This window comes from Magnolia sinica, chromosome 2 (assembly GCF_029962835.1).
Source record: "Magnolia sinica isolate HGM2019 chromosome 2, MsV1, whole genome shotgun sequence".
Classification (NCBI taxonomy): Eukaryota; Viridiplantae; Streptophyta; class Magnoliopsida; order Magnoliales; family Magnoliaceae; genus Magnolia; species Magnolia sinica.
The window spans coordinates 44,142,485-44,159,106 of NC_080574.1; the positions used below are offsets into that span (position 1 = coordinate 44,142,485).

The window sequence follows — 16,622 nt, forward strand, 5'->3', positions numbered from 1 at the left end:
TTAATGCATCACAATTTTCAGGGTAACTATTGACATAAAAGGGCAAGTAACCAAATGAAGGGAACTGATACAGGACATGAAAATTAAAATATGCTATGCAAGATTCCAAGCTTTAGATGATACTAGTTTAGAAACAATCACACAAAATTCCACATCCCACATAAAGTCAAGCACTCAAGAGAGGGGAATCTATGCGGGTCTAGGCCGACACATGCTAGGGCTGGATCAATTAAAGTTATAGACCAAACAATGCTCAAAGGAGAGTAAATTCATCCACACATGCACAAAAATATTTCCCCAATCTAAGGGATTCACAGGTTTCAATTCAGGGAACCCTAGGATTGAAGAAAAGGGTATAAAAGTTGGGATTTAGGACAATCTAAGGTTAGGGTATGGAAAATCAGGTGGGAGATGAGTGAAAGAGAGGAGAGAGAAGACCTGTAACCAGTTCGCTCGTGTGGACAGCGTAATCACAAATAACAACTAATCAAAGCAGCACGTGTGTGGGGCCCACAAACCCAAAAACTGCCACCCTGGGTTTGGTCGGCTAGGGCTGGGCCACACACCCACCAAGTTTTGGCGCGATCCGACGTCCGATCCGTGCGTGGTGTTCCGCTGAAGTTTCAGCCCTCCTGCAGGGTCAGATTCTGAAAATCTGTTATAGAGAAGGGTTGGCTGCAAAATAACGATGAATTTGCAGGTGGAATGACTGTAGGGGAAGATGAATAAGGATGGTAGAAGGTGGGGGTGAATCGGGATGGGTGCGGCTTTGCACCACGGTAGTAGCCTTTCGAAGAAGGGAGGGTTTCGCACCCAATTAGGTTTTTGCAGCTCGGAGAGAAGCAGGAAAACGCATAAATTTTATTCCAATCATCAATGAGAAAAAAGACTATAAGGGGTGCTTATTTATAATAAAATTTTATACTCCAAAACTCGTGCCATGTGCGCATCCTATTACTTGGAGACAAAGTAATCACAAATAACAACTAATCAAAGCAATCTAAACTGTCCATGACGTTCCTAACAATAATGATAACCAAAACACATAGTACTAGATCATCTCGAATAGTGGGCCACGATCATGAGATCCCATGGTGGGATTCACATGACGATTGGTTCCACTCCAAGGAACCAAAACACAGTTCTCTAGTTAGGGGGTCCCCCTTGGACGTTGTCATCGATTCATATCGATTTTTTTGGGGGGGGGGGGAGGGCATGTTCGCGTGATGTCCCCATCAACTCTCCCCAGCTGCGAAAATTTCGCCACTGGTGAAACAAAACTCCTAAACCACTCCAAGATGTCAGGATCAAGTCTTTGAAGCTCCTCAGTGAGCCACGTATTATTTGAAGTTGGGCGTGACTTTCACTTAACCAGGTACTTCTGAAACCTGCCATTCGACGTTGATACTATCTGATGGTCCAGAATATTCTCTATTTCCTCTCTGGGTGTGGGAAGGGTAGGTATGGGAGGGAGAGGCTGGGAATAAAGGTCGGGAAGAGACCATGCATCAAGGGACAGGTTTGGGGAATTAGGATGGTTGGGTGCAACACTGGACAATGTATCAGTGGTCCCCTGAAAAGCAACTAGATCCTCCACATTGAATGTAGAACTAATTCCCATGAAAGGTGGAAGGTCTACCACATACGCATTGAGACCGTTTCGTTTTATAATTTTGAATGGTCCAGCGCTACGCGCGTGTAATTTAAGAACAGTTCCTTGAGGGTATCGATCGGGCCTGCTGGTTTGCAGAAAATTTGTAATGTTCATTACTAGTAGTGATCTTTCGCCTGATTTCTTGATGCATTGAATGAATGTGATGCGTGAAGGACTCTGCAGACTCTGATGGCATATGGGACAGTGACATAAGAACAATATCAATAGGCTTCCTAGGTTTATAACCAATAACGACTTCAAAAGGACTTAGACCTGTGGATCTATTGATAGAACTATTAAATGCAAACTCGGCTATAGGTAGTATGGTGTCCCACGTCCTGGTGTGCTTCCTTACTAAACATCTGAGTAAACTCCCTAGGCTCCTATTGACCACCTCAGTCTGACCATCGGTCTGGGGGTGGTAGGCAGAAGAAAATTGGAGCCTAGTATTCATCATGTGCCATAGTGTCTTCTAAAAATAACTCATGAATCGTACGTCATGATCAGACACTGGTTTTGGGTAACTCATGCAGTTTGATGACCTCACTAAAAATTAACTTGGCAACATGAGATGTATTGGAGGTCTTCGAACAAGGGATGAAGTGGGCCATTTTAGAGAAACACTCAGTGTTCAAAATATCGGTATCGCGCAATGTATCGCACCCTTGGGATATAGATACGTATCGGTTATCGCATGGGACATATCGTTTGTATCGCGTAATTTATCGCACTTTTTGGGAAACATGGGGATACATTGGGAAAATGGTTGAATTTTTCGATGAAACTTCGGGGATTATTAAAAAAAGACCTTAATACACACTTTTAAATCATAAAATCTAAAAAAAAAAGTGCACATGATAGGTTTCCTTTGAATAGGGTCTAATTTATGTGCTGTCCCATTGAACTAAGACAACTATATTCAGTTTCCACCTCGTCCATCCGCTTTTCCGTATCATTTTAGGACATTATCCAAAAAAAATGAAGCAGATCCAATAATAATGTAGACCATTCCATATGAAACAATGGTGATTGACCATTAGTGGACCACAAAAGGTCTAGATCAATCTGATAATTGTTTTTTCTCTTCATTCAAACTTATGTGAAGTTATCAACAGATTGGATGCCTAATAAAAATAGGGAAAATTAAGGTGCACCCTAAGAAGTTTTTAATAGTACCGTATTCAACTACCACTGTTTTCTTGAGTATAGTCCACCTGATAATTGGATTTTCTTAATTATTGGGATCATGTTGTAAAATGATCTAAAAAAACGGATGGATGGAGTGGATACAAAATACACATGTCAAGTTGGGCTCCACGATAGGGTTTTACGGTCTTGGGTGAGGCCGAGGTCTCACCTAAAACCAGAAAATTATATGGTAAAATGGATGGACGGAGTAGACACAATACACACAGATGGACAGAGTGGTCATTAATCATTGTTCATGTACTGTGGTCCACCTTAAACTTTTATCTTATTCATATCTGGTACCATGGCATAAAATACGCTAAAAAAACATATGAACAGTGTGGATGTATAATTCATACATCGAGGTGGGCCCTATGGTCAGTGGTCCCACACACATTGCTGGTTCCGGGGACTCACCCAAGTTGCGATCGGATGCAGATTAGGTGTTATTTGGGTAACAATTCTTTGGGTGTTAACCCTTACCGTAGGGCCCACCTTGATGACATTTAGTATATCCACTCTGTCCATTTGTTTTTCCAGAATATTTTAGGACAAGTTGCTAAAGATTAAGCATGTCCAAATCTTAGGTGGACCGCACCACAAGAAACAGTGATGATTGAATATTCACCATTAAAAGCTTCCCAAGGCCCACTTCAAGCAGATCCGTAATGTTTATTTTCCATCCAACTCGTTGACAAGTTCAAGCAGAAATGAATGAAGGAAAAATACAAATATTAGCTTCATCCAAAACTTGTGGCCTATAAAAAGCTTTTAATAGTTATTTACCACTTTTTCCAGTGGTGTGGTCCATTAGAGATTTGGATCTGCATAAATTTTGGGATAACGTCCTTAAATGAGCTAATAAAACAGATGGACGTCATGGATATGGATAAAAATCATCAAGGTGGGCCCCACACAGTAAGGTTAATACCCACTAAGCTCTTATCCAGTAACAGCTAATCCGCTCCCTCCTCCCGTGCATAGTAAGAGACGGATGCACCTATCAAGAACTGTAGGGGGCCCGCCATATTAAGTATGTTTTATCCATGCCATCCATCCATTTTGACAAATCATTTTAGTGCATGATCTGAAAAAAGAGGCAGATTGAAGGCTCCAGTAGGCAGTAGACCACACCACATTAAACAGTGGTGATTAAGTTATTTGCCATCCAACCTGTTCAAAACGTGGTAGGGCCCATCGTAATGGTTATTTGGCCATCCAAGCTGTTCGTAAGGTCACATCGACCAAAATGAAGGTAAAAATTGAATATCAGCTTGATCCAAAACTTCTATCCCTATCAAAAAGTTACCAATGGTCAGCGTTCATCTCCATTGCTTCTTGTGGTGTGGTCCATTTTAGCCTTAAAAATTCCTATTTTTTGGACTCATGTCCTAAAATGATCTTCCATAATGAATGGGCAGATTGGATACTACAAAAACATCAAGATGGACCCACAGAACATTTTATAGATAGGGATCGTTACAGCAAGTACAGCAGGGAATTCCATCTTTCCACTTTCAATTTCTGAAAACCTGCAAATGGAGAGGGTTTCGGAAAATCTCTCGAAAAAATCCCTAAAATCAAGGGAAATCTCTCGATTAAACCCAAATCTCTAAGGCTTTCACAGATTTCTTGGCAAAATCTCCTATACAATGTAAATGGAACATCTATTCGAAGAAAATCAAGGGAAATCGAGATTTCGTGGAGCTTACGACGCACCACTATGGATCGATCGTGTGGCCCACCAAATTCTGCTTCCAATCAGGTAATGTTCTTCTAAAGGTACCAAAATCCTCTGGATTGAATGATTTTTCCTATTTTTTTTCGATTTTTTTTGGTGATATCGCAAAAAATTGTGCGATATGGTGCGATATATCGCACGATACATAGAAATCTATATTTTTTTTTAAATTTCCAAGGGGTTTACGACGGGTTTCGTTTCGTTGGCTAGTAATAACGATAATATCGGCCGATAGTATCGATATTACGAACACTGGAAACAGTTCATGACAACAAATATGGAATCGTGTTTCTGAATAGTCTTGGAGAGTCCGAGCACGATGTCCATACTGATGTCCTGCCACGGGGCGAATGGAACTGGCAAAGGTGTGTATGGTCCTGTGTTCTGCTTTGCTAGCTGACAAGTACGACACTGCCCTAAAATTTTGGCCACGTCTTGCTAGAGACTTGGCCAATAGAACCTATCCTCTACTAGGGCAATGGTCTTGTTTTGAGTAAAATGACCCGCGACCTCTCCTGAATGTAACTCTCAGACAAGAAAATTGCGGAGGGAGGTGCAAGGTATGCACACAAGCGGTTACTCCTAAATAAATATCCGTCCAAAATCAAGTACTCATTGGTAGCTCCTGACGGACTCCCTATCAACGATTCGTACTCAACTCCAAAATCTGGGCACTCAGAATAATCTTCTTTGATGCGCTCGAGGCTCGTGACTTCGATACTCATGGAATTGAATAATGCGACTCAATGACTCAACACGTCGGCAGGCTTATTCTCTACACCGTCCTTGTGCTTAAGCACAAAAGTGTACTCTTGAAGGAATTGTACCCACTTGGCGTGCCTAGGGTTTAATTTCTTCTGAGAGTTCAGATATCTCAAGGCCTCGTGATCTGAGAACAAGATGAATTCTTGCGGCAATATATAATGACGCCAGTGGTGCAGTGATTGCACTACCGCATAGAATTCTTTGTTATAGGTGGAGTATTTTTGTTTTGCCTCATTTAGTTTCTCACTAAAAAAGGCGACAAGGTGCTCTTCCAGACTAAGTACTCCTATGCCGACTCCTGACACGTCACATGCGACTTCAAAAACTTTTGAATAATCCGGAAGTCGCGTGACTGGAGCTTCGGTCATTCTGACCTTTATCTCCTTGAATGCTTTCGAGGCTGCCTTTGTCCATTGAAACTCTCTTTTTTTTTATGCAATCCGTGATGGGAGCCATAATGGAATTGAAGCCTTGAATGAACTGGCTATAGAAGGTGGCTAAGTCGTGAAAGTTGCACACCTCGTGAATATTGCGGGGTTCAGGCCAATTGACAATGGCTTTGACCTCCTCGGGATCCGCCGACACGCCCTCAGCTGATACAATAAAACCTAAGAAGATAACACTACTAGAAAAAAACGCACACTTCTTTAGGTTGGCGTACAATTTCTTGGCTCTAAAGATCCCACAAACTTGCCTCAAATGGTTGAGGTGTTGTTCCTTGGTCATGCTATAAATCAATATATCATCAAAGTATAGGACTAGGAACTTCCCTATGAAGGGCCTCAACACTTGGGTCATCACATGTATGAAAGTACTTGGGGTGTTAGTCAACCCCAAAGGCATAACTAGCCACTCGTATAGCCCATCCTTCGTCTTGAAGGCCGTCTTCCACTCATCACCAGGGCGTACATGGATTTGGTGATAATTACTTTTGAGATCAATTTTTGAAAAGATATTAGCATTGACCATCATATCCAACATGTTATTAAGATGCGGTATGGGAAACCGATACTTGACTGTGATTTTGTTGATGACCCTATTATCAACACACATCCTCCATATGCCATGACACACGGGCTTATGCTCTCTCGAATGAAACCCTTTTCTAGGAGCTCATCAATCTGTCTCTTCAACTCCGCATGCTCCTTTGGGTTCATTATGTAATGAGGGAGGTTTGGTAGAGTTGTCCTGGAGACTAAATCAATGGTGTATTGTATGTCCCTCATAAGGGGAAGCTCATTCGGTAGATCCGCAGGAAAGACATCATGAAAGTCATCCACTACCGGAATAGCCTCAGTGGGTAACTCTACACTAGCTTCTGGTGCACTCTCCCTAGCCACAAGGGCGTACACTACCGAGTTCGACTTAGTCTCTCGCTGAAAGTCCTTGGCATTTAAAATATGGAGAGGCTTAGACTTGGACTTTGATACCTTCAATTCTTTTGAGTCGCTCACACTACTCTATATGATGGACTCCTTTCCAGTCGTGTTCTTGGGTGGAAGTGGATTTAGCTTGACCTTCTTGCCCTCAAACCAGAATGTACACACATTTGAACAACCAAATATGGTAACATCCCTGTCATAGAGTCAGGGCCTACCCAGAATGATATGACCAACATTCATGGGAACAACATCGCACCAGAGAGTGTCTTTATATGATCCAAACTGAATAGGAACAAGACAATGGTGGGAGACTGGAATGGAAGTCTCATCAACCTAAGACACTCTATAGGGTTGAGGATGAGCTTCAAGCTTTAAGCCCAAACGGCTCACCATACCAGTTCATGCCACATTGGCACAACTGCCACTGTCCACGATCATCTTGCAACTCTTATCCCCACACTTGGCATAGGTATGGAAGATCGTGTTATGACACCAATTGTCAGTATTCTTTGCTTGCAAAGGTGCAACACACAACTGCCAGGGTCGCAGACTCCTGCGCTCCCTCTTCCTCATCATTAGGGGTTTCTACTCGCTCATACTACTCCTCAACGTCACTTTCTGGGGGCACTACTACTTGCTCATCAATAAGGAGCACCTTGGTGCCCTCTCTTGTGCCGCACTAGTGGGCAAAGTGACCAAACCCTTGACACCTAAAACACCTAGTTGCTCCACTCACATGCGAGCTAGACCCGATAACCTCTTTACCCTTGTCCTCCTTGGGCCTGGACTGAGAACTACTGGAAGGTTTGTTTTGGTACCCAGTGCTAGGCTTAGCCCCAGAAGGGTTGACCTTAGCATCAGAATCACGAAACTCAAACCGCCTTCCCACAGATGCTTTGAGGTATTGCTCGACCTCCTACACTACTTGATACATCTGTTCAAGAGTGTTTATGCCCTTGATGAGCAACTCTCTCCTAATGTCAGAACGGAGGCCTGTCTTAAACCGAGCAAGGGTGGGTATAGGGTCCTCATCAACTTCACAACGGGTCAGGTACTCTTCGAACTTCTCAATGTATTCAGCAACACTCATGGAACCCTGTTGGAGAGATTGCTATTCCTCAACCAACCTCAAATGGTAAGAAAAATGGAGGTATTTTTCCTTAGGAGTTCTTTCATTTCTTCCCAATGGACTATTGGGAGCTCCCTCGTACTTTCTTTCTTTCGCTCTACAGTAGCCCAAAACCTCTTTGCTTGGCCCACAAGCTTCATCTTGGCGAATCGAACTCGACGAGCATCCAACATGTCATACCACTCAAAATAGTGGTCCATATCCGCCAACAAATCTAGAAAAGCTTTAGGGTCTAAGTGGCCATCAAACGTGGGGGGTATCTACTATCTACTCTAACTCTCTTGAGGAGTTGCGCATCGGGGTCATAGTGGTCTTGATGTCCCTCACAGGGTGGGTGCACAGGTGCGCGCTTATAACCGATTCCTTGGCCACCTTCATTCCTTGGCCTATCCTCCTGATCACCTGCCTGAGATTGGGCATCTTCCCCAATGGTGGGGTTTGCCAGGGCGGAGGTCTCTAATTGGGTAACGCGCACATTAATTTGTTCAAGGTGATAGTCAATACGTTGTTCCAAACGCTTACCTAAAGACTTAAACTGCCGGCGTAGGTTGTCCATTGATTCTTGCAATTGCTCCATGTTTAGCGTAGGGTGCAAACCAAAACCACGACTAGTACGTGTGGGCATACAACTACTCCCCAACTCAAAGACCCTCTAACATAACTATATGCGTCTAAATGAGACTAAATGATTCTACAAGACTTTATGATGAGAGTTAATGCAAACTAAATGTGAATAGACCAAACCCTAAACCAGTGTTTTCAGTAGCGCCCGTAGCGTACGCTACGTAGCGTAGCGTAGCGATTTCGCTACGTAGCGTTACAAATAGCGTTTTTCCCCTGTAGCGTGCGCTACAGGGGTCGTAGCGTACGCTACGGATACGTAGCGTGTAGCGCAGGTAGGGTGCGCTACCTGTTTGGTATTTTTTTTTTATTTTTTCAGTGCAGGAAACAGTGGTGAACTCAGACCACAAGCCAAACTTAAGTTAAAAAAAGAAAAAACCTAATTCGAAAGGCTTCCACCCCCAAACCGAAGCAGCCGACGCAGCTGCTGTCCCCACCCTTCCATTTGGAGACCAAACATTCTCTCACAGGGCCAATTCGATGCTGCTCCTCTCCCCACCCTTCAATGTTGACGTCGAAAATCTGCTGTCAGGCGCAAACCGACGCTGTTGACATTGCTCCTCTCCCCACTTTTCAATCTTGAGTTTGAAAAACTGCTTCCAGAGGCAAACCAACAGTTGCAGTTTTCACTGATTCAATCTCATCTTGAGACAAAAATAGGTACGCTCCTTCCTTTTTCTTTTTTTTCTTTTTTCTTCTTCTCCTCTTCCTTCTTCTCCTTCTTCTTCTTCCTCTTCCTCTTCTTCTCGAATTGCTGCGGTTGCGACTGCAGCTGGGATTCTTCCTCTTTCTCTCTCTCTCTCTCTCTCTCTCTCTCTCTCTCTTCTTTCCCTCTTTTCTTTCGGTTTCCCCCTCTCTTCTTTTTCATTTTCAGAATAGACTGCGTGGCTGTTTCACTGCCACGCACTTATTATTATTATTATTATTGTGTTCTGCGGTGCACGTTGAACAGTGCACTTGCACTATTTTGTTACACGGTCCGTTGTAATGTTTATTTTCCATCTAACCTGTTAATTGGGTCACATTGACATGGATGAAGGGAAAACACACATGTCAGCTTGATCTAAAACTTTTGTAGCCCCCAATAAAATTTTAATGGTGGACGTTTAATTATTGTTGTTTCTTATGGTGCGGTCCACCTGAGCTTTGGATTTGCCTCATTTTTGGGCTCATGCCCTAAAATTATTTGGCAAAATGGATGGACGGTGTGGATATAAAACATTTATCATGGTGGGGCCCAAAAAACTTTGACACTTGTGTGCTACACTTCACAATCCGAGTCCCACCTAATTCGGGCCCTTAAAAAATTGTACACGAGACATGTATTAACTTAAAAATAATAAGACCCTATCCATCAACTTCTTACTATTTAATATTTATTATATATATATATATTAAAAAATTAAAAAATAGAAGTATTGTGTAGCTTACGCTACTCTATTTCGCTACACGCTACGGAGGGTTGAACGCTACGCAACACGCTACCGCTATTTAAAACACTGCCCTAAACATGCAATGCATTCCACTACAAAACCCTAAGCTCTGATACCAAATTTGATGCAGGACATGGAAATTTAAATATGCTATGCAAGATTCTAGGCTTTAGATCATACTAGTTCAGAAACAATCACACAAAATTCCACATCCCACATAAAGTCAAGCACTCAATAAATGGGAATCTATGTGGGTCTAAGCCTACACATGCTAGGACTGAATCAATTAAAGTTACAGACCAAACAATGCTCAAAGGAGAGTAAATTCATCCACACATGCACAAAAATATTGCCCAAATCCAATGGATTCACAGGTTTCAATTCGGGGAGCCTTAAGATTGAAGAAAAAGATATAAAAGTTGGGATTTAGGACAATCTAGGTTTAAGATTAGGGAAATCAGGTGGGAGATGAGTGAAAGAGAGGAGAGAGAAGACCTGTAGCCAGTCCGCACGTGTGGAAAACGTGCAGGGCCTGACACACGTGCGCTGGTGGCTGTCCGCACGTGTGTGGGGCCCACGAACCCAAAAACCGCCATCTTGGGTCTGGTCGGCTAGTGTTGGGCCACACATCCACCAAGTTTCGGTGCGATCTGACATTCGATCCGTGCGTGGTGCTCCGTCGAAGTTTCAGCCCTCCTACAGGGCCAGATTTTGGAAATCTGCTGTAGAGAAGGGTTGGCTGCAAAATAATGATGGGTTTGCGGGTGGAATGACTGTAGGGGAAGATGAATAAGGATGGTAAAAGGTAGGGGCGAATCGGGATGGGTGTGGCTTCGCACCACGGTAGTAGCCTTTTGCAGAAGGGAGGGTTTCACACCCAATTAGGTTTTCACAGCTCAGAAAGAAGCAGGAAAATGCAAAAAATTTATTCCAATTATCAATGAGAAAAAAAGACTACAAGGGGTGCCTATTTATAATAAAATCCTATACCTCAAAACTCGCGCCATGTGCGCATCCGATTACTTAAAGATGGAGCAATCACAAATAACAACTAATTTAAGCAATCTAAAACGTTCATGACATTCCTAACAACAATGATGACCAAAACTCAAAGTATTAGATTATCTCGAATAGTGGGACACGATCATGATATCCCATGGTGGGATTCACATGACGATCGGGTCCACTCTAATGAACCAAAACCCAGTCCTCTAGCTAGGGGATCCCCCTTGGATGTCGTCATCGATCTAGATTGATGGTGGGGCCCTCTTTCTTCTGGCGTACGCGTGATGTCCCCATCAGGAACCATAGATGTGGATCAGTTAAAGTCATAGACAAACTTATGTAACGGAGAGAAATCATACCTTACAATGGCAGTTTGTGGATACATTATTTTGTTATTTTGGATTCAAGAAATAACCATGTTTTGTTGGGGTCATGATTAAAATTTCAGGGTAACATTGAGAAAAGGGTAATTAACAATTCAAGGAACCATAGCTGTGGTAAATCAAATAAACTTGTTCGGGAAAATCCTCCCTACCAAATGGGTACACTCCATTCGTTAACAGCCTTGGGAATCCAGGTTTATATAAGAGATGGCCTTGAAACCTTTTAAAACTATGGTTTCAATTCTAAGCATGGAAACTCATTGGCTGTTGGGAGGGAAAGTTGCAAACGTTTAACGAAGTCAAAAGGGGTAACAATTGAAATCTTCATAAAGGTAGTTTGTTCGTTAATATATAAAACATAAAAGGAAAAATCAAAAGATTAAAAGATCAAATCCATTTACACAGACCAGTAACAATGAATTATCAATTAGAAAATTATATGGTTAATGACTAAAGGTTTTTGCTTTTTCCTTGTTTCTTTTTCGTTTGAAAATTGTAAAAAACTTACAAAATCCTTAAAATTTTTTTTATTTTTTTTAGTGTAGAATCCTGTTAGAAAAAATGGCATTCTATTCCATTGTGAATCAAAATATATCTTCATTTTCGCACTGGAAAAATACGACATTTCCACGCGATAGCTTCTCTCGCTTTCGTCTTTTTCATATTTTTACAAAAGGGGCAAAAAAGGAGAATCGATAAAAACAATATAAATGATTTTTTAAAATCCTAGCCCTAGTGTCCACTACTCAACCGACTTTTACCTTGTCTCTGGGTTGTGAATCGGAGGTTGTTTGTACCCAGTTACTCAAGGTTGCTTGGAATACTCTAACTTCCTAGGTCTGGTTTGCTCACCAAATCTTGAACATTTAAATGTTTCCTGGGACTCACCTAGAACTAACAGGTTTTTACCGGTGTGATACATCCTATTCCCGTGATCTTACTTAATGTCTTCTTTCAATGGAAATTAAGAGATCATTCCTAACCCAAATTACATAGGTGCTCTAAATATTCATTTTGTTGATATTAAAAGTTAAGTTTCTCTTTCTTACATAGTACCTATCTGCTACAGTTTCATTTTTGAGAGTCCTAATGAGCTACTCAATTTGGCATACTTAATTCTAAAAAGAGTTCAGTGCTAAATTTTATTCTCAATTCTGGGAGTTACCATTTCATGTGTTTTATTCAGGTGGTGATGAGTATTTATAACGTCTTGTCTTTCCTGCACTATCTGGCTCTCCGAACGCCAGAGCTACCCTTTTAACAACACCCTAAACATGCAATGCATTCCACTACAAAACCCTAAGCTCGATACCAAATTTGATGCGGGACATGGAAATTTAAATATGCTATGCAAGATTCTAGGCTTTAGATCATACTAGTTGAAACAATCACACAAAATTCCACATCCCACATAAAATCAAGCACTCCAATAAATGGGAATCTATGTGGGTCTAAGCCTACACATGCTAGGATGAATCAATTAAATTCTGAGACCAAACAATGCTCAAAGGAGAGTAAATTCATCCACACATGCACAAAAATATTGCCCAAATCCAATGGATTCACAGGTTTCAATTCGGGGAGCCTTAAGATTGAAGAAAAAGATATAAAAGTTGGGATTTAGGACAATCTAGGTTTAAGATTAGGGAAATCAGGTGGGAGATGAGTGAAAGAGAGGAGAGAGAAGACCTGTAGCCAGTCCGCACGTGTGGAAAACGTGCAGGGCCTGACACACGTGCGCTGGTGGCTGTCCGCACGTGTGTGGGGCCCACGAACCCAAAAACCGCCATCTTGGGTCTGGTCGGCTAGTGTTGGGCCACACATCCACCAAGTTTCGGTGCGATCTGACATTCGATCCGTGCGTGGTGCTCCGTCGAAGTTTCAGCCCTCCTACAGGGCCAGATTTTGGAAATCTGCTGTAGAGAAGGGTTGGCTGCAAAATAACGATCGATTTGCGGGTGGAATGACTGTAGGGGAAGATGAATAAGGATGGTAAAAGGTAGGGGCGAATCGGGATGGGTGTGGCTTCGCACTACGGTAGTAGCCCTTTGAAGAAGGGAGGGTTTCACACTAATTAGGTTTTCACAGCTCAGAGAGAAGCAGGAAAATGCAAAAAATTTATTCCAATTATCAATGAGAAAAAAAGACTACAAGGGGTGCCTATTTATAATAAAATCTTATACCTTAAAACTCGCGCCATGTACGCATCCTATTACTTAGAGACGAAGCAATCACAAATAACAACTAATCAAAGCAATCTAAAACGTTCATGACATTCCTAACAACAATGATGACCAAAACTCAAAGTATTAGATCATCTCGAATAGTGGGACACGATCATGATATCCCATGGTGGGATTCACATGACGATCGAGTCCACTCCAATGAACCAAAACACAGTCCTCTAGCTAGGGGATCCCCCTTGGATGTCGTCATCGATCTAGATCGATGGTGGGGCCCTCTTCCTTGCGGGGGGGAGTGTGTGTGCGCGTGATGTCCCCATCAGGAACCATAGATGTGGATCAGTTAAAGTTATAGACCAAACAATGCTCAAAGGAGAGTAAATTCATCCACACATGCACAAAAATAGTTCCCCAATCCAATGGATTCACAGGTTTCAATTCGGGGAACCTTAAGATTGAAGAAAAAGATATAAAAGTTGGGATTTAGGACAATCTGGGTTTAGGATTAGGGAAATCAAGTGGGAGATGAGTGAAAGAGAGGAGAGAGAAGACCTGTAACCAGTCCGCACGTGTGGACAGCGTGCAGGGCCTGACACACGTGTGCTGGTGGCTGTCCGCACGTGTGTGGGGCCCACGAACCCAAAAACTGCCATCTTGGGTCTGGTCGGCTAGGGTTGGGCCACACATCTACCAAGTTTCGGCGCGATCCGACGTTCGATCCGTGCGTGGTGGTCCGCCGAAGTTTCAGCCCTCCTACAAGGCCAGATTTTGGAAATCTGCTGTAGAGAAGGGTTGACTGCAAAATAACGATGGATTTGCGGGTGGAATGACTGTAGGGGAAGATGAATAAGGATGATAAAAGGTGGGGACGAATCGGGATGGGTGTGGCTTTGCACCACGGTAGTAGCCCTTTGAAGAAGGGAGGGTTTCACACCCAATTAGGTTTTCACAGCTCAGAGAGAAGCAGGAAAACGCAAAAAATTTATTCCAATTATCAATGAGAAAAAAAGACTACAAAGGGTGCCTATTTATAATAAAATCCTATACCTCAAAACTCGCGCCATGTGCGCATCCTATTACTTAGAGACGGAGCAATCACAAATAACAACTAATCAAAGTAATCTAAAACGTTCATGACATTCCTAACAACAATGATGACCAAAACTCAAAGTATTAGATCATCTCGAATAGTGGGACACGATCATGATATCCCATGGTGGGATTCACATGATGATCGGGTCTACTCCAATGAACCAAAACACAGTCTTCTAGCTAGGGGATCCCCCTTAGATGTCGTCATCGATCCAGATCGATGGTGGGGCCCTCCTCCTCCTATACCTCACAACTCGCGCCATGTGCGCATCCTATTACTTAGATGTGGATCAATTAAAGTTACAGACCAAACAATGCTCAAAGGAGAGTAAATTCATCCACACATGCACAGAAATATTTCCCCAATCCAATGGATTCACAGGTTTCAATTCGGGGAACCTTAAGATTGAAGAAAAAGATATAAAAGTTGGGATTTAGGACAATCTAGGTTTAGGATTAGGGAAATCAGGTGGGAGATGAGTGAAAGAGAGGAGAGAGAAGACCTGTAACCAATCCGCACGTGTGGACAACGTGCAGGGCTTGACACACGTGCGCTAGTGGCTGTCCGCACGTATGTGGGGCCCACGAACCCAAAAATCGCCATCTTGGGTCTGGTCGGCTAGGGCTAGGCCACACATCCACCAAGTTTCGGCGCGATCCGACGTTTGATCCGTGCGTGGTGCTCCGCCAAAGTTTCAGCCCTCCTATAGGGCCAGATTTTTGAAATCTGCTGTAGAGAAGGGTTGGCTGCAAAATAACGATGGATTTGCGGGTGGAATGACTGTAGGGGAAGATGAATAAGGATGGTAAAAGGTGGGGGCGAATCGGGATGGGTGTGGCTTCGCACCACGGTAGTAGCCCTTTGAAGAAGGGAGGGTTTCACACCCAATTAGGTTTTCACAGCTCAGAGAGAAGCAGGAAAACACAAAAAATTTATTCCAATTATCAATGAGAAAAAAAGACTACAAGGGGTGGCTATTTATAATAAAATCCTATAATTCAAAACTCGCGCCATGTGCGCATCCGATTACTTAAAGACGGAGCAATCACAAATAACAACTAATCAAAGCAATCTAAAACGCTCATGACATTCCTAACAACAATGATGACCAAAACTCAAAGTATTAGATCATCTCGAATAGTGGGACATGATTATGATATCCCATGGTGGGATTCACATGACGATCGGGTCCACTCCAATGAACCAAAACACAGTCCTCTCGCTAGGGGATCCCCCTTGGATGTCGTCATCGATCTAGATCGATGGTGGGGCCAGCCTCCTCCTTGCGCGGGGGGGGGGGGGGGGGGGGGGGGGCGTGATGTCCCCATCAGGAACCATAGATGTGGATAGAAATCCAAAATAAACTTGTTATGTTATGTGGAGAAGGAAATCATACCTTACCAAGTTGGCTAGTTGTGGCTGGTAATACATTACATTTCTGTTTATTTTGGATTACAAAGAAATCATACCTATGTACTCTTGTTGGGGTCAATGGATTACAAATTTCAGGGTAACCATTGACATAAAAAGGGTAATTAACCAATTCAAGGGAACCATAGCTGTGGATAGAAATCCAAAATAAACATGTATGTTGCAGGGAGAAAGAAATCCTACCCTACCAAATTGGGTAGCACATCACATTTCTGTTAACAATGCCAGTTGGGAATACCAAGGTTTAGCTCACTACAAGAGATGGTCCTATAGAAACCATTTTGAAAACATAATGGTTTCCAGAGTGTGACTCAAGCCATGAGAAACTCAATATGGCTAGTTGTGGCTAGGAGCACACAATGTTGTCAAAACCGTTATTATATCGCAAGTCATAAGAGGGGTTGAATCGAATTGCAAATCGTATCATAAATGGTAAGTTTTGTTCTGATTTAATATATATAAGACATGAAAAGATGTAAGTAAATCATAAAAGATTAAAAACGCATCAATCGTCCATTTACCATCATGTACCGAAAAGTAAAACATATCATGATATTATCAATTGAGAAAATGTATATGGTATACATATCATGACAGTAAAGGATTTTTGTCTT

The 16,622-nt window shown here is 42.5% G+C and overlaps 1 protein-coding gene across 3 annotated transcripts in view; it reads left to right on the forward strand.

Moving 5' to 3' along the window:
- Positions 1–16,622, forward strand: part of LOC131237058 (uncharacterized) — a 77,108-nt gene that overhangs the window by 47,008 nt on the left and 13,478 nt on the right. The window lies entirely within an intron of this gene.